This window comes from Chionomys nivalis, chromosome 14, assembly GCF_950005125.1.
Source record: "Chionomys nivalis chromosome 14, mChiNiv1.1, whole genome shotgun sequence".
Classification (NCBI taxonomy): Eukaryota; Metazoa; Chordata; class Mammalia; order Rodentia; family Cricetidae; genus Chionomys; species Chionomys nivalis.
Genome location: NC_080099.1, coordinates 37788104 through 37809104, shown reverse-complemented (window position 1 = coordinate 37809104; position 21001 = coordinate 37788104). Strand labels below are relative to the sequence as shown.

General features: G+C 42.6%; 1 protein-coding gene across 3 annotated transcripts in view; it reads left to right on the top strand.

The window, feature by feature from the left end:
- The first annotated feature begins 608 nt into the window (after nt 1-608).
- Kcnn2 (potassium calcium-activated channel subfamily N member 2) overlaps nt 609-21001 on the top strand; it is a 358512-nt gene continuing 338119 nt past the window's right edge. For all 3 annotated transcript variants that reach the window (XM_057788671.1, XM_057788672.1, XM_057788670.1), the window contains exon 1: nt 609-1018. The gene's annotated coding sequence lies outside the window, so the exon portion shown is untranslated. The remainder of the gene's footprint in view (nt 1019-21001) is intronic.

Sequence of the window (21001 nt, the reverse complement as noted above, 5' to 3'; positions counted from 1 at the left end):
CTGCGCGCCCCCGCCCGCGCCCGCTCTCTGCTTGGGAAAGCCTGCAGGCGTGCTGCGCCGCCTTAACCCCTGCGGCTCCGCGGCTTGAGGTAAACCCAGAGTAGGGAAAGTCCCTGCCTCAGTGATTCCTCCCTCTCTCTAAGCCGCAGTGATCATACCTGAAGCTAGGTTCCAATTTCTCTAGCCCGCACATGCAGAGAGTATGGAATTTGTCCTGGGTCCTTTTATTTTCTGAGAATGTTCGATCCAAACCTTAAAATAAAAATCATCCCAAATTTGGTCTTGGGCACGATGTCTCCAGCACAGGATTCCCTCCTCTCCTGTGCTTTATGCTGTTTAAGGGTAGCTTTCCTGGGAATAAAGTGCCAAGTATAGGTTATGCATGCATTCCTGTGTGTGTGTGTGTGTGTGTGTGTGTGTGTGTGTGTGTATGTGTGTGTGCGCGCGCGCGCCCGTGCGCGCCCCCGAGTTTTATTTTTGGCGCATGCACAGCCCACGGTAGCCTCAAGGTCGGCGACAACCCTGACCGGTCGGGGTCCCCCGCCCACCAGTGCTCTCCCGCCCGCCAAGGACGCGGGAAGGAGGAAGTCCCCCAGTGGCGGCGGGGCATGTTGGGGCGCCCGCGCAATTTCAGCACTGTCGTGCTGGAGCAGGGACAAGCAGGCAGAAGCCAGTTCCCAAAGGTGTGGACTTAGACCTTCACGAGTGGGCAGCCGGGGCCTGGCTGGTCCCAGCCGCGCCCCCGGCTCGCTGCCCATCCCTAGGGGCTCCCTGCAGCCCCTTGGCATCCTCTCTGCAAGCTGTCACGGAATTTTGCTCTGGCTCTGAGAGGCAGCTGGTCCTGGCCAGGATCCCCGGTCCATCTCAAATGGAAACAGTTCCTCCTGAGGAATCGGCTGGGAATCTCAGTGGAAATGCACTGGGGCAGGGCCCCCTGGCGTGTTTAACCAAGGCCAAGCTTACCACTTTGAGGCAAGGGATGCTTCAAATGGAGCTGGATTCCTGGTTACAGACTGAGGTAAGCCCTGGACTAAGGTGACATGCTGGGGACTACAGTTTTAATGGGGCCAGCATCCCTCAGAGGTTTGCCTTTCCTGCCTGACCCAGGCCTCTGGTCATTCACCAAGATTTTCCCACATCGCTTTTGCCTAGCCTCCCCACATTTCTGAGTGAAAGCATTGCCTTATGGGGGTTTGGGCGGGATTTCCTTGGGCTCTCTAATTTCGGTATTTAACTGTTTACATTAGAAGGTCAATGCCATGGCTGGCTTGAAATATTCCCCCCTCCTTTTGCACTTCCATCCCTTCTTTCTCATTTTATTTCTCTGTTCCTCTCTTTCCTTGTCTTGTATGTTGTTATCTTCCTAACTTACCTGCCTTCTCTTTGAAAAATAGGAGACGAAATAAAAAGAGGGTGGGAAGAGTGTTGTGGTTTTGTGTGTGATGCCTTGTTGGGAGTATGGGGGATGGCTTGTGAGACACTCCACTTATTTAAAATGGGAACACCCACCCAGTTCAGCTTCTTCAGCGTCGCGGTGACAGGATGATTTTCTGGACGATAAAGTACACTTCTATGCTTCTCAACCTCCTTCTCTTGGCTATGGGAACCAGAACCTGCAAGACTAGGTGGATGCTAAACTTGAGGGGAAGTAGGGTACTCTTAAGACCCAAGCTAGTTTGAGCCCTTTATGCTCAAGCCAGGGAAAGGTAATGGCAGCACTTGCCCCTTCATAATGACTGCGTTTACCAAGCACTGGCTATACCTGCTTTACTCTAAAAACTTTAAGCATACTGACCCAAATGTTAAAGCTCTGAGGACATGACACAAAGTACTTCTTGTCCCAGATGAAGTGACTCAGGAATGGACATGTTAAGAAGTCATTTGATCATGATCAGAGTAAACGGAGAAGCCGAGGTCGAAACTGAGCATATCTGGTCCCAGAACAATGCTCTTGTGCATTCTGAGTACATCACGTGACCTTGCCTCTCATGTACTCACCTGTCCGTGCTGTGCTAGATGCCTTTCTAGCAGAAGAGTGAACAAGGCCACCTAGATCTTTGTATTCTGCTCAAGGGCGACAGATCACAATCAGTGAACCAGTCCAATAACACTAGATAGTGAGAGACTCATAACAAAAAAGTAACAAGACACTGCACAGAAATGAGCTCTGTGGTGTGGACTGGGTGCAGCCCAGTTGGTCAAGTGTTTTCCCACACACACAAATTCCTTCAAGTCCTGTAATCCCAGCACTTGAGAGAGAAAGGCAGGAGAATCATGAATTCATGGTTAGGCCAGCATGGGGTCCATAAGGCCCTTTCTCAGAAAGCAAAGCAAAGCAAAAGCAACGTGAGCAACAAAAACCAAATCAAAAGTTATTTCCATTTGGAGAATGGCAAGAGAAACCTTGAGAAATTTAGAATACGAATTAGTCAGTATAAGCAGGGATGGTAGTTACCTCTAACAAGTGGAAGGAAAAGTCAAGGCTAGACTGAGGTTCCTTTTTTAAGTATTTGGTTGGCCCCAGATCAAAAGTATTAAGACACTGAAAAGAATGAGTGGTCCCAAAAGGTCTTCACACCTTGCTGCAGGGACATAGAACTTTGGAAGCCAGTAGGTTACTATATAGCATTTTGATCATATGCCACATCTGTGCTCCAACTCTTGAGCAAATGAGCACATTTTCAGTGAATGACATGTGTGCAAAGACACACCACAGTCTGGTTTCCAGTAAACAGAATCATGGAAGGAACTTTACTGCCTGCTGCTAGTGAGTGGCTGGAGCGGTCCGGTGTTGCCATGCGGAGGAATGTCAGACAGCCATCAAAAGCATGTACGGCGCTGGTGAGATGGCCCAGTTGTACTACCGTGCTGGCTTGAGTTCGGGTCTAGCACCTATGTAAAAACACACTGGGCGTGGCTATGTATATCCATAATCCTAAAACTGAGCAGTAGGGAAGAATGTCTCTGGGAGTTTTGTGGCCAACCACTGAAGCTGAATTGGCAAATTGAAAGACTGTCTTAAGTCATATGGTGGAGAGGGTGAGGAAGACACTGAGGTCAACCTCCGGCCTCTACATACATGTATACACACCTACCCACCCACAGCCACCCCCCCCACCCACAGCCACCCCCCCCCACATAAACATGCATACACAGATCTACACACAGTTAAAAAAGTAGGCTAAATGACTCATAACAACATTATTGATTCTTAATGACATATTCGTAACTGAAAAGTTGAGTGTGAAGACCACATATTGCATGATTTTTAAAAATACATTAAAAAGAACTAAGCTAAAAAGCCTAACTATTTAAGAACACACAAAGACAAAATGATGCAGGAAACCAAGAGAACTGTGACCACAAAATCTGTGATGATGGCCCTCTTAGATTGGAGAAGCTAGGGAACCTTACACTTGATTACAGATAAGTCAGTGGTACAATCCCAGCTGAGTTTTGGCTGGGAGGGCCAGGTGTACTTACTATATCATTACAAATCACTTGTCATTTGCAAAGTATGGCAGGCCATGCATGGAAATTAATGAAAGTATGAGACAAGCCAGGTACGGGGATCAAGTCAATGTGTATACCCTAAGCTGAAGAAATGTGGGAAGGAGCTGAAGGCAGATAAATAAAGCTCCTGTTGGTGCCAAAGAGCTGGGTGTTTCTAAAGAAGAGCAAGGCAGCCAGAGCAGGGGTAGCGGGTGGGTCACAGGAATGAACTAGGGCCGGATCATACAAGGCTTTGTAATGTAGGGGGAATAACAGAGTTGAGAGAAGGGAACTGAAACAGCTAGTTGAGGATTGTCCAGCACCAGTGTGGCTTCCCTGCAGAGATTGGGAAAGACAGGCTCTATGGGGAGGCCCCTGCAGTAGTGAAGGGGAGAAAATGGTGGCAGGATTCTTAGTTTCTGCAGCTTGTTTGCTACACAAGATACGCAGCCCGAGGAAGGCTCAAGTCACTGAACTCAAGACCATCCCCTCCTGCCAGCAAGCGTCTAGGTGCTGGGCAGGGATGGAAGAAGGAGTCTTTCACATCATAGAGGGCTCTTTGGCCCCAGGTAACCTGATAGTGACTCAGGATTGTAAAAATAGACTTGAAGAGAAGTAGATGTGTTTTTCAGATCTTGGCGTTTGTATGACTAGACATTTGGGTTGATAAAGATGAAAAAAGAATCAGGTAATTCCTGGAGTTTTCCAGTTCTTTTTGGTATTGTTTGGCTCCGAAGACATTGACTGTATATACAAGAAAGAAGAAGAGCATAGAAGGTTCGTATCCAGAGGGGAAACCATATTTTGGATGTATTAATTTAAAAACGGAAATGCAAATGTCAGGTGGAGCATTGGGCTACATAAAAAGGAACAATTTACAGCAAGAGACGTAGCTGTGGGAATTCAAGGTCATCCTGTACACAGCTGTCATTGTGAGATTGTGAAATTCTTTACCCAGAGAAATTCGACTTTCTTTTTTCCCCCGGCACAGTATAAAGGAGAACAGTTTATCAATAAATATTTACAAAATAGTTGACTAAAAAAGGCTCTACAAACAGTAGGGGTAGCGGTGAGGAATGTCCTAGATTCCTAACTTTGCTGTTGTCTGAGTGCTGAGGATGGCTAGTTTGTAGGTCAAAGCAAGTCCAACGGTGGAGACAGCTCATTAGGAAGATGTAGGCTGTGGACCTTGGGCTTAGCACGGGAGTGCCCAGAGCTATTCGAATCAACCAGAATTGATGGGGACTACACCATGAAGAGGTGGAATAGCCAGGAGGGCGCTGAGTGTTAAACAAAGAAAAGAAGTGAGAAGGCAGAAACCAGGACACATCTCAGAATACCGCAGTTCCTGTGGATGAGGGAAAGTCAAGTCATCAGGAAAATACAGGGTGGGGAGACACCTGGGCCATCAATGGGTCCAGCTTGCTCAGTAGCGGTTGAGCCTCAGGGCTTCATTTAAAGGACCCTGGGCTGCGGGCATCTGTGACAGACTCAGGTAACCAGCTGAGGGCCAGCTGCCACAGTTCCTGTCACATGCAGCACCACAGTAGCTTAAGCTGTGTGTGGTATTTTGTGACATCATTAGGAAAGATTTGTTGAGGCCGTCCCACAGGAGGTATTTCAGCTCCATTTTGGTATGCCTATCATGAAACATTTGATTGTATACAGATTTCTATTTATTTAAGCTCTGGACTCCCATGCTGCCACATCGTCCTATCAACTTGGTGACATCTAATTCCTAGAAAAAAAATTGTCTCCTTACAATTATTATTATTATTATTATTTTTACTTAAATGATTGCCAGGCCTTTTACTTGCTATTGCCTAGCGCAGTGCTCAGTGTATGAAACGTGGGCAACAAGCATGGTGAAAGAAAGAAATGGAGGCAGAAACGGAAGACTGAGAAAGTTTGAGGTCATGCTGCTGTCACCGATGAGATAGGCCCATGGATTCTCTGCAGAGTGCCGAGTGCAATCTTGCTTAAGAAAGTAGACTGGCAATTGACGGGCACTTCCCTTCTGGTCCCACATCTCACCTGGATAGGTCCCATAAAGTGTGGAAAAAAGCGAAGCTTCCAGTGTCATCCAGATCTGGTCTTTAACTGTGACACTAAGGGAGTTAGACTGTGGTACCTGGGCATGTGAGAACAGCCTTATGCTCAGCTATGCACCACTTACAAGGCATTTATCTGTCAATTCCTCTTCTGTGACCAACTGCAAGGAATGTTTCCTTTGGGAATTTGAGCTCTCTTCTTGTGAAGCCAGAGCTCTAGGAGTGGCGTAGTAGCCAGCTTTGGCAGCTGGGGAATTGTTCCTGAGCACGTGGGCATTTGCCGTTCCATTTTACACACGGCGCCATGTGGTTTTGCACTATCAGCTCGGAGGCTGAGCAGTAGTGACGATTCAGGATTTACCGACTCAACTTGACAGAAACAGTAATAGATGCCCGATTAAACCAAGATAAAGGATAACTATGGCTCAGTCCCTCTGTTCAAGGTGTTCCAAGTTCAGTTAAGGAACAAACAGACAATTGCAACAAAACATTCAAGGAGTCACTGTGTTGCAAGTCCCCAACTCCATGCCAACAGCCTCTCACCTGCTGGGGAGATTGGTGTGAACATCTCCATCGTGAGGGGCCCTTGTATTTACAAGAGAATTTACAGTGTATAAATCATGATCACTTTGAATTGCTTCATCAATATTTATAATGTTCTGACATAGGTGGGTTGCTCTTCATGTTTTATGAATGAAATTTAACTTTACCGAGCCAAGGTATTTCTTGCAGTACATTGCGATAGTCTGTCTTTCCAGTACCCTTTGCACACTGTTTCCATTTAAAGGTATCTAGATTGCAATCCTCCTGGAATGGGCTTTGTTTTAAATCCCGATGCCACTTGATAGAGTTGATGGCTAAGTGTAATTTTCTTCCTTGCGTATTTGTTCCCTGTGGACGTTTGTTCCCTGTGGACTTCACACCATCAACATGTCCATGCTAGGAGGGTGTGCATAAGCACCTTACTGGCTAAGGGGCAAAGCCCAGAAGAGGGCAGGATGGTGTCTGTGCTTATGTCAAATTGGTAGACACTTGGATCACTCAGTTTGGTAAAACTTGTGTAGCCAGCAGAAGAGAAGGATAGCATTCAGGTTTCGTTCTTGAATGGCCTATTTGTTCATTCTTTAGTTGGTTATTTATGAAATATTTATGTTTGCTCATATGTACTATACCACAGATTAAGCTTGCCTGGTGATGATTTGCATAAGGAAAGCGAGTTTTTTAGCGTTTGAAAATTTTGCCAATGGAAGTAAACCTCCGACATCAGGAGACTGTAACTACTAGGAAAATGAGTTTGCGTGTCTCAGATCTACTTTAGAGGCTCAGCTTTGTGGAAGATAGTGCAATCGATTTTCTTGTTGCCTGCAGAATCTGTGTTGGAAGGGCAGGAGGTGGGGACAAATTTCCACTACCTCCTTATCTCCTACCAGGCCTGCAGTACAGCTGAAGCAGGAGGTACCCCCTCAGCAACCATGGAGTCTACTGTAGCCAGTTTGGAGGGACAGGCCTGATTAACTGGTCTTTAGGAAAATTCTTATTTCCAATGAGATGTTTGTGAGAAGAAGTGAGTTCTGAGAAGGGAACTTTTTGTTTGCATTTGCTTCAGCATGCCAGGATAAAGTTACATGCTAGGTGACTGGCGAAGAAACCATACCAAAACTTTTGTCTATTAAGCAAGGGACCCACCGTAATGAGTCAAGGGTCTGAATTACAGTGTATGGGGTGTTTTAAGAAATATCTTTAGCTGGAAATAGTTGTTTGTTTGCGTTCAGTTGCTGAGGCGAGAGAGAGAGAGAGAGAGAGAGAGAGAGAGAGAGAAGGAGGGGAGAAACAGAGGGAGAGAGAGAGAGAGGGAGAGAGAGAGAGAGAGAGAGAGAGAGAGAGAGAGAGAGGAATAGAAAAGTCACCATGACCAAAACCATACTGTGGCAGAAAGGGTTTATTTGGCTTATATTTCTACATCATAGTTCATCATCAGGGAAGTCAGTGCGGGAACTTAAGGAAGGATCCTGAAGGCAGGAACTAAAGTAGAGGCCACCGATGGACATTACTTTTCGCCTCTCTCTTCATGGCTTGTTCAGCCTGTTTTCTTACATAATCCAGGCCCATGTCTCTAGGAATGGCAGAACCCACAGTGAGCTGGGCCCTTGCATATTAACCATCAATCAAGACAATGCCCCATGGATGTGCCCACAAGCCAATCTGATGAAGATAATTTCTCAGTTGATGTTTTGTCTTCCTGGTTGTCTCTAGTTTGTGTTGACAACAACAGTCATGCATAGTGGTGTATTCCCATAACCCCAGAGTTCAGGTGTCCCCTATAGGAACATCCCCGATTTGAGATTAGTGGCAAAGTTGAATGCTATCTTAAAGAAAAATGCAGTCTATTAAATTCTCAAATAATTAATAAAAGTATTATTAAAAATCCGAAAATTAAGTATCTTTGTTTTGCTTTAAATCTAAACCATTTTATAATCAAGAATCATTTTGTTTTTCTTTCATGTATAGATTAGACTTGCATGGATTTATTAGTGGGCATCTGATGATAAGTAGGCAAATTATTTAAGGTAACTACTTAAAGAAATTTTAATTTTTAATATTTAATGTTTAATGAAATAGTTACTTTGTTTTTTGTCTTTTAAAAATATTTTAAAATTTATGTTAACCTTTATAGTAACTGTCTTGGTTTTAAGGCGATTAAAATGCTAGGGTATTAATTTACTTTATGGAATGCTTCATTGCTCTGGAGTAAACCTTACCCCAGAAGGATGTAAGTCTGAAATCATTGAACTCTTTAATGAACTCTTGCTATAAATTCATCATGAAAAACAAGTATCTAGTCACAGATAAGGTTTGATTCTATGCTTCACAAGTGTTGACAGTATTGACAGTTTTGATATATTCTGGAATATAGGCCTCACACCCTGAAGATAGCTGAGCTAAGCTCTTTCTCTGTCCACACTCCAGATTCTACTGTGGAGGTAAAGTTTTTTCTGCAGCCTCTGAGGCAAATGATTAACAAAAATGAAGGCCCAAATAATGATCAGCATGTATGTGTCTGAGCCTCTAGCTCTTTTTCGTCAAAATATCTCTGGCCCAAATTAGCATTGATGGAATCTTCCTGTTACCCATTTTATACCTCTGTTGCCAATCAGAAACCTGATTTGGCCTCTGAGGGATGGTAAAGACAGACAAAGGAAAGTGTGCAGGCATGCTTAGAGTCAGGCTTTTCAAAACCAGATTCCTGAGCATCATTCCTGGAGACTTGGACCAGTGTCCAGGAAAACTCCATTTCTCAAAAACTTTGAGCTGATGCTGCAGCTCTGTGGATCCTGTTTCATAGCCCTGGCTAGCTGGTGCTTGAAGAGGTATCTGCAATGATGAAGATGCATTTCAGAAACCAGACTTACTAGCACATGGCCCATCCAGCAGAAGGAGAAGTCACCTGCCCCAGTCGGACCCTCACTATGCTGGCTTTAGCACTGAAATTCTCGTATTCCCAAGAACCACTGGTTTCTGATAGCCTGCTAGTTGGTCTCCCCAGGAGGCTTCTGAAAGAAGCTTCTGACAGAAGCTTTGTGATGCTTGAGTGTAGGTATTTAGACTAAAACTTTAGACCCACATGACGGATGAAGCATGCAGCTGAGGTGTTGCTATAGAGAGCCCCTTCCTTAGACCTCTTCCCTGGCAATTCTGGAAGATCAAGGTTCACAAACATATCCACAGGTGGGAATCACCTGGGGAGCTTGCTGAAGAAAGAAATGCTTGTGAGCCAACACCAAAGGTTTGGAATTTTGCAGATAAATTTAAGAATCTTTGTGGCAGATAGTCTCCGAACACAGCAGCCATTGCTGCCTCCCAGATGACTTTCCTGTCCCTTGCTGGAGAGTTAAGGTCTAGATCTTGGTTCCCTTTAGTCACATTGTGGTCGTGATTTTATTTCCACAACACGCAGGATTTAAGTGATGTGGAGACTGGGGATTCAGTCTCCACGCACAGGTCTGCTGATCCTGAACTCATAGTGCCGTGGGGTTCAAGACTGTCTTGTGGAGAGCTACACATTGGAACCACAGTTGGCCATCATGTGCTAGAGAGGCTTCTTGAATCTGATTAGCTATAGTGAGTGGCCCCAGAAGCAGAAATGCAGAGACACTCCTTGGGCTCCTGTAGTCAGACTCCCTTAGCCCGTCACTGCCATAATTCATACAGCTTTGGGACATTTGTAACTGAACAATATGGCCGAAGTGCAAGTGTATTCCTTGACATCATTGGCAGTCACAACCCAGTGAATGTTTTGAATGGCCATGTAGAAATGAAGAACATTTTGTCACCTTCACTTTAAAGTGAAAAAGAAAACCAGCACCATGTGGCATACTACCTAGAAAGACAAAATTACCATTGTCTCTTGGTGTAATTATTAATAAAAGTAAGTACAGGTGTAGTCTATCAACAATGCCTTCTTTCTAGAGAGTATAGCATAACAAAGTGGTTCTCAGCCTATGGGTTGAGACTCATTTAGTGTGGGTTCCTGGGCTTTCTTTGACTCAAGGATGAACCCCAACATAAGTGTAACGTGACTCTCGGCCACCCTTTCCCCTTCTGCTAGCACACCAGACAGTGTTCTCCCCAGGGGTCTTCAGAGCTCGTTTCAAGCACTCTGCTTTTGTCTTCTGCCCCAAGTGCTTTTCTTAGACTGTTTCCTTGTGTGAGATGGGGCATCCTCAGCCTTGCGAGAAGCTGGGCACCAATGTGTCCTGTTTCTTTTGTGGAATGGGGCATCCTCAGCCTGGGAAGAAGCTGGTTACCAATGTGTTCTGTTTCCTTGTGTGGGATGGGGTATCTTCAGCCTTGGGAGAAGCTGGGGATAAATGTGTCCTTCCTCCTGAGCATCTGTCCTGTATGATTACACAATCCTTAATTTCCCCCAAGCAGGATTTTCTTTTCTTTTTGCCGTGAGGAAATGACTTGTAGTGTAACACTATGCCGTGTCCAGTTATCTCACAAAACTTGCTGCTTTTTAAATTCCAGAGACTTTCTGTGGTTATCGTATTCACCAACAACATCCCAACCTGACAGCAGAACCTGTAATAGAAAGGAATTAAAAATCTGCTTAACGCACAGGATCCTTCCTTCTGTGCTTAATTTTTCTGGAGTATTCATTTGCGCTAGCTTGTTAGAAACAGTTTTTCTCTTTGTTTTCTTTTGTTTTTTTTTTTGTTTGCTTATTTAGTTTTTGTTTTTACATCATGATCCCAGTGTCCCCTTCCTCTTTTCCTTCCAGCTCCCCCCACCAATTCATTTCTCCTTCTTTTCTCTTTGGAAAATGTTAAGTCTCTCATGGATATTAATCAGCCATGGTGTGGTAGTTTGAAAGAAAATGGCTCCCAAAGAGAGTGGCACTATTAGGAGGTGTGACCTTATTGGAGTGGGTGTGGTCTTTTTGGAGGAAGTATGTCACTGTAAGGCAGGTTGAGGTCTCATAAATGCTTAAGTTCCCTCCCAGTTTCTGAGACCACTTCCTGTTCTCTATAAGCCAAGATGTACAACGCTACCTCTCCAGTGCCATGTCTGCATCCTGCGTATCCCAGCATAATGATAATGGACTGAAGCTCTGGAATGTGAGACACCACAATTAAATGTTGTCCTTTATAAGCATTACCATGGCTATAATGTCTCTTCACAGCAATAGAAACCCTAATTAAGGCCTATGGTCTATCAAATTGCAGTGAGACAAGGCACCTTCTGTCCTATTAAGGCTGGATAAGGCAACCTGGTGGGAGGAAAGCGTCCCAGAAGCAGGCAATAGAGTCAGACATGGTCCCTGTTCCCACTGTTAGAAGTCTCACAAGAAGACCAAGTTACACAACTGCAACATATATGCAGAGGGCCTACATCAGTCCAATGCAGGCTCCCTGGCTGTCAATTCATTCTCTGTGCACACCTAAGAACCCAGCTCAGTTGATTTGGTGTCCTCGACCTGTCTAGCTCCACCATCTCTTCCTTCACCTTTTCTACACGATTCCCCTGAGTTCCTCTTAATGTTCGGTTGTGGGTCTCTGCATCTGTTTCCATTAGTTGTTGGATGGAGTGAGTCTAGCAGAATTTTATTAGCAGTCATTTCTTGACTTTTTTTTTTTTTGCCAGTCATGCTTGATTCTATCCTAGGCCTCTGAGTATCCCACCTCTGGGTCCTAGTCCACCAAGCTGTGTCAAGGGTGGGCTCACTCTCTAGCATAGATTTCAAGCTGGACCAGACACTGGTTGGACACTCCAACAATCTCCACACCATCTTTACCCCAGTACATCTTATAGGCAGGACAAATTGAAGGTCAAAGGTTTCCTAGCTGGGTTGGTATCTCAATCCCTCACTGGAAGTCTTGGCTGATTATAAGAGATGCCAGGTTCAGACTCTGTATCCATTGCTAGGAGTCTTAGCTAGGATTACCTTCGTAGATTTCTGGGAGTTTCCATTGTGCTAGGTTTCTAGTTCATCTCAGAGATGCTCCCCACATACCAGCTGTCTTTCCCATTACTCTCTAACTCCATTCTCTCTCCATCCCTCTGTTCCCATCTCTACCCCACCCGACATACCCCTTCCCCCATTCATTGGTGATGTCCATTCTATTTCCCCTTCACAGTGAGGTTCATGCTTCCCACCTTGAGCCCTTCTTGTTACTTAGCTTCTCTGGGTCTATAAACTGTAGCATGGTTATCCTTTACTTTACAGCTAACATACACTTGTGAGTACATACCATGTTTATCTTTCTGGGTCTGGGTTACCTCACTCAGGATGATGTTTTCTAATTGCATTCATTTGCCAACAAATTTCATGATGCCATTGTTTTTAACAGTTGAGTAATACTCAATTGTGTAAATGTACCACATTTTCCTTATCCATTCTTCAGTAGAAGGACATCTAGGTGGTTTCTAGTTTCTGGTTATTATGAATAAAGCTGTTATGGACATAGTTGAGCAAGTGTCCTTGAGATAGAAAGGAACATCTGACATAGGATTCCCCTCTGTATGCTGTGAATACCATTGGTTAATAAAGAAACTCTCTTAGGCCTGTGGTAGGGTAGAGAAGAGCTAGGTGGGGAAGAGGTAGAGTCAGTGAGAAGCCATGGAGCCACCAGAGACGGATGCACTGAAACTTTGCTGGTAGGCCACGACCTCGTGGTGATACACAGATTAATAGAGATGGGTTAAACTAAAATATAAGACTTAGACAGAAATATGCTTAAGCTGTTGGCCAAACAGTATTGCAAATAATATAGTTTCTGAGTGATTATTTCAAGGTTGAGCAGCCGGGAACAAACTAGTGGCCTCCTACTACAAATTGGTGCCAACATGGCCAACTAAAATCCACTTAAAACTTAAGAGAGCTTAAAAAGAAATACTAGACACAAAAGAACAGACTTAAACACGGCTTAATGCCATGGATGCTTAAAGAGAGATTTTCCTGATTCAGAAGTAGCTGCATAGTTTTGAAATGGCGGCTTTCTGGGTCATGCTGCCTGTGCGAACTCTGGCTCTTTCAGGACGCCAAACATTTAAATGTGGTTTGTGAGTAGAGTGCTACAACTTGCTTAATGGCAACATAGACCAGCTGTGTACCTGAAAAGGGGGCTGTGAGCATGGCTCTTGCTGAACAGACCTCTGCCCCACCATGTTGGACTGGGCAGAGACAAAAGGCGAAGCAGCCTTAGAAACGCTTAGCATTTTAAGAAATACTCCTGGACAGAAAAGGATTACAGATTCACAATAGAACAGATTCAGACATAAAAGACAATTAAAAAATGTATGTAAGCTTGAGAGAAAAAGAAAAAGAGGCGTGATCTCAGTGACCCAGACTGACCAACTCAGCTGCAGCCCACACACATCCAGAGCTTGGAGTTGGCCCATGACAACATCTACCATATCTATGATCTGTTGGAGTGTTTGAAGGGCCTGATCTTGTGGAACCATAGCTGCAGTATCTCCATGACTTGGGGTAATAGCAGGATATCTGAGAGGAGTGTGGGCCGTGATTCAGTTTTGATGGTGTACCAAAGCCAGAGGCCTTAAACCTGACCAACAATTCATTACACAATGAACAGTTGCAAGTAATACTGTTTGGACAAAAGGGTCTACTGCATGACACACAGCAGCTCCCAATGCCACTAAGATGAATAAAGAGGTAATGGAGAGGTGGGAAAGATGGAGGGGTGAAGTGTTTTTGCCTTAAAAAATGTTTATTTTTATTATATTTTTACTCTTATTTTTAGTTTTACTTTGAGGGTAGAATAATACAAGTGTGAGAGGCAGGCATGGAGGAACTGGGAGGTGAGCGGGATTGGGGTGCATGATGTAAAATTTCCAAGAAATCAATAAAACAAACAAAACATCTGGTCCTGGGCTCTTTTTTGGTTAGGAGACTTTTAATGACTTTCTATTTCCTTGGGTGTTATAGTTCTATTTAAATTGTTTAGCTGGTCTTTAATTAACTCTGGTTAGTGGTATCTATTAAGAAAATTGTCGCCGGGCGGTGGTGGCGCACGCCTTTAATCCCAGCACTCGGGAGGCAGAGGCAGGCAGATCTCTGTGAGTTCGAGACCAGCCTGGTCTACAAGAGCTAGTTCCAGGACAGGCTCCAAAACCACAGAGAAACCCTGTCTCGAAAAACCAAAAAAAAAAAAAAAAAAAAAAAAAAAAAAAAAAGAAAATTGTCCATTTCTTTTAGATTTTCTAATTATGTGGAGGACAGGTTTTTGAAGTATTACCTAATGATTCCTTGGATTTCCTTAGTGTCTGTTGTTATGTCCCTGTTTTTGTTTCTGATTTTGTTAATGTGGATATTCTCTCTCTGCCCCTTAGTTATATTGGATAAGGATTTGTCAATCTTGTTGATTTTCTCAACAACTTTTTGTTTCACTGATTATTTGTATTATTTTCTTTATTTTTGATCTCAGCCTCGAGTTTGATCATTTTTTTTTTTTTTGGTGTCTACTCCTCTTGAATACATTTTCTTCTTTTTGCTCTAGAGCTTTCAGATGTGCTGTTAGGTTGCTAGTATGAGATTTCTCCAAATTCTTCATGTAGGTACTTAGTCCTATGTACTTTCCTCTTAGCACTGCTTTCATTGTGTCCCATAAGTTTGGGAATGTTGTGCGTTCAGTTTCATTGAAATCTAGGAAGTGTTTACTTTATTTCTGCCTTGGCCCAGTGGTAACTAAGCAGGGAGTTGTTCAGTTTCCATGAGTTTGTAGGCTTTCTGTTGTTTCTGTTCTTGAAATCCAGCTTCATTCCATGGTGATAAGATAAGATACAGGGACTTTTTTCAATTTTCTTGTATTTGCTATGACTAGCTTTGTGAATGAGTATATAGTCAGTTTTGGAGAAGGTTCCATGAGGTGATGGAAAGGTGTGTTCTTCTGTATTTGGGTGAAATGTGTTGTAGACACCTGTGAGGTCCACTTGAGTCATAACATCGGTTAGTTCCATTATTTCTCTGTTTAGGATCTGTCTGGATGACCTGTCCATAATTTAAAATTTTCTCATGTATACTAGCAACAAAGGTAGTTTTAACTTTTAGAGTAGGCGAAGAGGACATTGCGGTGACAGTGTATATTGTCAGGCCGTTGCTTTTCTTGTGGCTCAGATGACTTCCCCTCTGAAGGACTAAGGTGACTGATGGCGGTGATACCCATGTGTTATTTTGTGTGGCTTCTCTTTCCTATTCACTTCACTTTCACAGTGATGTTCCTGGATGCAGAAACAGAGAGCATTTCTGATATGGAAATAGATAGGCTGATTTGCAGAGTGCTTTAAGCCTTTGCCTTTTCCCCATAGAAAACACGGAAACACTGTTCTAAGAATGTGCTGTCACTGTTTGATAATGACAATGATTCAGTGATTGGGTTCGCTTATTAAATGCACATGAAGGTTTGACTCACACTTAATAATTGCCAGGTTCATATCCGTATTCTTTGTGAATGCGAATTCTCACCAGACTGAGTGTAGGTCTTTGGACCTAGCTATTACATTTTGGGTAGAAGGCATGCTCTGCATGCAGAGTTATGATAGGCTGTTTTATATCAGACTTTTCCTTTGTAAATAAAAGACACCCAAGTCCATCTGCACCAAAAAAAAAAAAAAAAAAAAAAAAGTTGATTAGTTTGGCACATAGGCCACAGGTGGGAGCAGCTACATCAGGGTTCAAGCCACCACTCCAGAAAGAGCTCCCTCACTCTGACTTTCTCTCCTTAAGATTTTCTCTCTGTCACTTAGCATTTCATTTGCACAAAGACTCGGTTCCCAGACGTGTTTGGGTTTGTGGCCCCGTGGCAAAGATCCAAACAGATCCAAGCTTTTAGTACTGTTTGGTTTAAACCCAAACCCTAGTGCTGAGTTTAGAAGGAGAGCTCCAAAGTCAATGCCATGTTCAGATTTTGGAAGAATTTGAGAATGATTTCATAAGAGGAAGACAAGATACTAATTCTGTTTTAAAAAGGAAAATATATCAAGATGACAATGAACACAGACGCGTATGGTCATGGGAAGTGGGGAAAGGAGCCACGGACTCCAAGCTCAGAGACCAGCATTTTGACCTCACGTGCCTCTTTCAAAATAGATCCAACGCTCAAGTTAATCTCACATTAACTGATCACAGAGACATTGATGTATAGGCAGAACAGCAATTTATTATTTTATAAATACAATATATAAAACAACACCAAACATCAATGTTGACGAGCAATACATTCCCCCTCCAAGGCAAAGCACAAGAAAATCCGATTGCAAGATATCTGATAAATAAAGATGCATCAATACAAAAGAAGATAGTGTCATCTACATCTACATTAGAACCTGTCACAGGAACTACATACCTGGGATTTCTGGAGCCAGAGCAACATTGCTTTAGTAATAACCTTGGAATGCTTGATGTTTGGCCTTCTCTTTTGATAAAAAAATCAACTTGCAGCTTTCAATTTAGGGTATCTTCAGATTCACCTTGAGTATAGACTTCCAATTGGTGGAAATAAATGTATCTAGACTATTTTAATAGAATGGTAATACATGTGGGTTGAATATATAAGGGATTAAGCAAATAAGTCATCTGTATATTCATGAAGGTATAATTTTATTATCATGTGTGTATCCATCCATTTCCACCTATCTGATCAGAGGTCTATGTATAACCTAGAATGTAAATAGAATTTATTTTTTTGTATATACTAAGTGATGGTTTCACTGACATTTCCTTTAGACCTCTTTCATCAATCATATCGTCCATTTTATGCTTTCATGCCCTACACACATACAGACACACACACTTAACTCCTTTTCTATGTATTATAGAAGTTACACATTATTTGTTTTCTGAGCCTGACTATTTTACTTAATGTGACTTCCAGTTCCATCTATTTTCCTGAAAAAAAATCTCATGATTTATTTGTCTTTACAGATGAATAAAATTCCATATGGATCATATTTTCTTCCTTTCCTTCTTCCTTCCTTCCTTCCTTCCTTCCTTCCTTCCTTCCTTCCTTCCTTCCTTCCTTCTCCCTCCTTCCCTCCCTCCTTCCCTCCCTCCCTCCCTCCCTCCCTCCCTCCCTCCCTCCCTCCCTCCCTCCCTCCCTCCCTCTCTCCTTCCCTCTCTCTCTCTCTTTTTCTTTTTGTTCGTTTCAAGACAGGGTTTCTCAGTGTAGCTTTGGTGCTTGTCCTGGAGCTAGCTCTTGTAGATCAGAATAACCTTAAACTCACGGAGATCCACCTGTGCCTGCCTCCCGAGAGCTGGGATTAAAGGCGTGCACCACCGTTGCCAGGTTTAGACGACATTTTCTTTATCTATTCATCTGTTGATGTCCAGGCTGATTCCTTGGCTATCGTGAATGATGCAATGATCGGCATGGCTGTTCAGGTATCTCTGTAATGTACTGACTTAGCATCTTTTGGGTATATTCCTAGGATTGAGATAGACCCAATAAAAGCTATTTTAAAAAAATAAAAATTTATTTGCTTTTTTAAAAAACAATCTTTTCTCACTTTACATCCCAATTCCCATTCCCATTTCCTCCTCTCCTCCCATTCCCTTCACCTTTCTCCCACCTCACTCCCCATCTACTCCTCAGAGAGGGCAAGGCTTCTTATGGGGAGTCAACAAAGTCTAGCATATCACTTTGAGGAAGGACCAAGGCCCTCCCCACTATATCTAGGCTGAGCAAGGTATCCCTCCAATGGGAACGGGCTCCAAAAAGCTAGTTTAAGAAGTACTAATAAATCCTGGTCTCACTGCTAGTGGCCCCACAGTCTGCCTCAGTCATACAACTATCACCCACGTTCAGAGGGCCTGGTTTGGTCCTATGCTGTTTCCCCCACTACCAGTCCAGAGTCAGTGAGCTCGCATTCACGCAGGTCAGCTGTTTCAGTGGGTATCCCCATCATGGTCTTGACCCCTTTGCTAATTTTATCGCTCCTTCCTCTCTTTGACTGGATTTGGGAGCTCAGCCCCGTGCTTAGCTGTGGATCTCTGCATCTGCTTCCATCAGTTGCTGGATGAAGGTTCTATGATGACAATTAAGGTAGTCATCAATCTGATTACAGGAGGAAGGCTACTTCAGGCACCCTTTCTACTATTGGCTGTCTTTTCACTCTGCTCATTCTTGACCCTTTTCTGTGAAGAATCTTTTCAATTTTATATAAGCCCGTTTGCCCATGATTGACATTTTTTGTGTGTGTGTTCTCAGAAGCCTTTTCAGATGTCCTTTCCTGTATTTAGATCTTAAGGTGCTTTACATGTTTTTCTTGGGAAGTTTTTGAATTTTATATGTTCCATTAAAGTATTTGATTTGTTCTGAATTAATCATTGTTCATCATGAGAGATAGTCATATTTCATTCTCTGTATATGAATATCTAGTTTTGCCAGCGCCATTTTTTGAGGAGACTGCATTTTCTTAATGTGTGTTTTTGGCAACTTAGTTAAAGATTAAGTGGCTGAGACTTTGTAATTTTATTTCTAGGTCTCCTATTACATTTAGTTTTGCATCGGCTGTTATACTGGTACCATGTTGTTACGTCACCCTAGCTTTGCTGTATAATTTACAATGTATTGTAAGGCTTCCAGCATTGCCTTTTCTGCTCGGGGTTTTTCCTCCTTGGCTCTTTGGAGTCTTTTCTGCACCTGTATGAATTTAAGGATTGAGTCTTTTTAGAGGTCTGTGGAGACACTCATTGGAATTTACATTGGAATTGCATTGATTCTATAGATTGCTTTAAGTAACAGAGCAAATACCATAATACTGAAACTGCCAATGCACATGCATGGGAGATCTTGGCATTTTCTAGGGTCTTATTTAGCTACTGTCTTTAGTTTTTAAATATTTCTGTAGAAGTCATTTGCTTCCTTGTTTAGATAATCATTTCCTACTTTCCTAGTTTCTTTCTTCTTTTCCTTTATTTAAAAATTTTATTGTATATGGGAGGTTTTTTTTTTAAAACTAGTTCCTTTCTCAGCAAAGCTATTATTTGTATATAAGAAGGCTGTTGATTTTTGCATGTTAATTTTCGATCCTATCACTTTGCTGAGAGTGTTAATAGATACGAGTTTTCTGTTAGTCTTTAGGGCCTTTTAAGCTTAGAATGTACCAACTGCAAATAATGGATCATCTGTCTTCCTTCTTCCTCTGTAACTGTATCTGTTTTCTCCTTTTTTTTCTTGTCTTATTGCTCTAGCCAAGACTTCAAGCGCTGCGCTGAGTAAAAATGGAGAGTCTGGGCATCCGCATTTCCTTCTCCAGCTTCCAATTTGTTCCCATTTAGAGTAGATATAGGAATGCTCATTTGGGATTTCTCCTCTATTAGTTTTCAAGGATTGCTGGTTTACTGTGTGGAACGTAATTGGTTAATTCCTTTATTCATCTCATTCTCATGAGTTTTACTTTTGTGCTGCTAGCATTGCGACTGTTCTTCTTCCTTCTCTGTGTATAATGTGCTCCCCTGAACATCTTCTGCAGATCTGTCTTGGTGGTCATGAACTGCCTTAGTTCAGGTTGGTCTTTGAAAGTACTGATTTTTTTCTATCAGTTAAAAAAAACTTCACTGGCTGTCTTTGTTGGCAAGTACTTACTTTGAGGGATTGAAATATATTTCCTGAATTTGAGATTTGCTGATGAGAAGGGTCTGATATTATTTTCACGTGTTTCCCTTTGTGTGTGAGCGAGTATATTTCTCTTTATTGTAGGTTTTTGACATACTCGTTGTAATATGTTTTGGAGAGGTTATTCTCAGGTTATGTCTGCTTGGGAATTCGACATAGATTCTGTATTTTGCTGTCTATTTCTGTTTCTAGGTTTGGGAATATTTTCTAGAGTTCTTGGATGTGTGGTCACGCTAATTTTCCTTTTATATTTTTGCACATGCATGTGGGTGTACAGGTGTGTGGGGGCATGTGTGTACTGTGAGCATCTGTGTGTGGAGGCTGGAGGGCAATCTGAGGTGTCATCCTTATGAATGCCATCCACCTTGGTTGAGGCAGAGTCTCTCATTAGCCTGGAACTCATTGTTTAGGCTATACAGGCTATCAAGTGAGCCCAGGGATCCACTGTGTTTGTCTCCCAAGAGCTAAGATTCCAGGTGCTTGGCATTTTCACTTGGGTACTAAAGATTAAACTCAGCTTCCTGTGCATACAAAACAAGACCCTTACCAAGGGAGCCATCCCCATTTCTTTTTTTTCTGGCATTTGAATGAAGTATTTCATCATCATACCTCCATCCCCGGTGTTCTTTCTCCTATGTGGCCAAGTTTCTTGATGATATTTTCCAATGTTCTTTTATTTGATTAATTTATTTTTCATTCCCAGATAGCTACACTGCCCTATGATTTGTTATAAAAGTTCAACAGAGTATTGTCACAATGCATTCTAACTAAAAGATACTGTTCAAAGGAGACTGAAGGTATGTTTCCAGTAAGCGAATAGTATAACAAAGTTTCAAAAGTCATGGTTAATTTTTATAAGATGGGTAAAATATTTAACTCCTTATTATTTTGAAATGTACTGCAAATTTATTTTTATAAATGAAAATAATTATCTGTTCAAATATTCTAACAAATAAATTCTCTACAGTAGTTATACTTTATCTCAGTGAAATAGGCCAGTAATCCACAAAAGACAACCATTTTATGAATTTCTAATATAAAATAGTTTTTCATTTTAATTAGCCATGTTGGGCAGAAACTCAACTTTGAGCTTACAAACTATAGGATAAATATGTATGAATCAGAAAATGTAAAGGCTATCCATGGTCTGCAAGCCTTTCACACCATTTTTATTAGGTCAGTTTGCCTCTGTCTGTCTCCCAGGCCTCATATTTAGTTAGAAAGTTGTACCTGCAATGCTTGATACAGCCTCCATGGTGGATGGCCCTGATTGATGGCCCAGGCTTCCCTCTCCTACTGGCACACACTTGCAGTAGTGGCCCA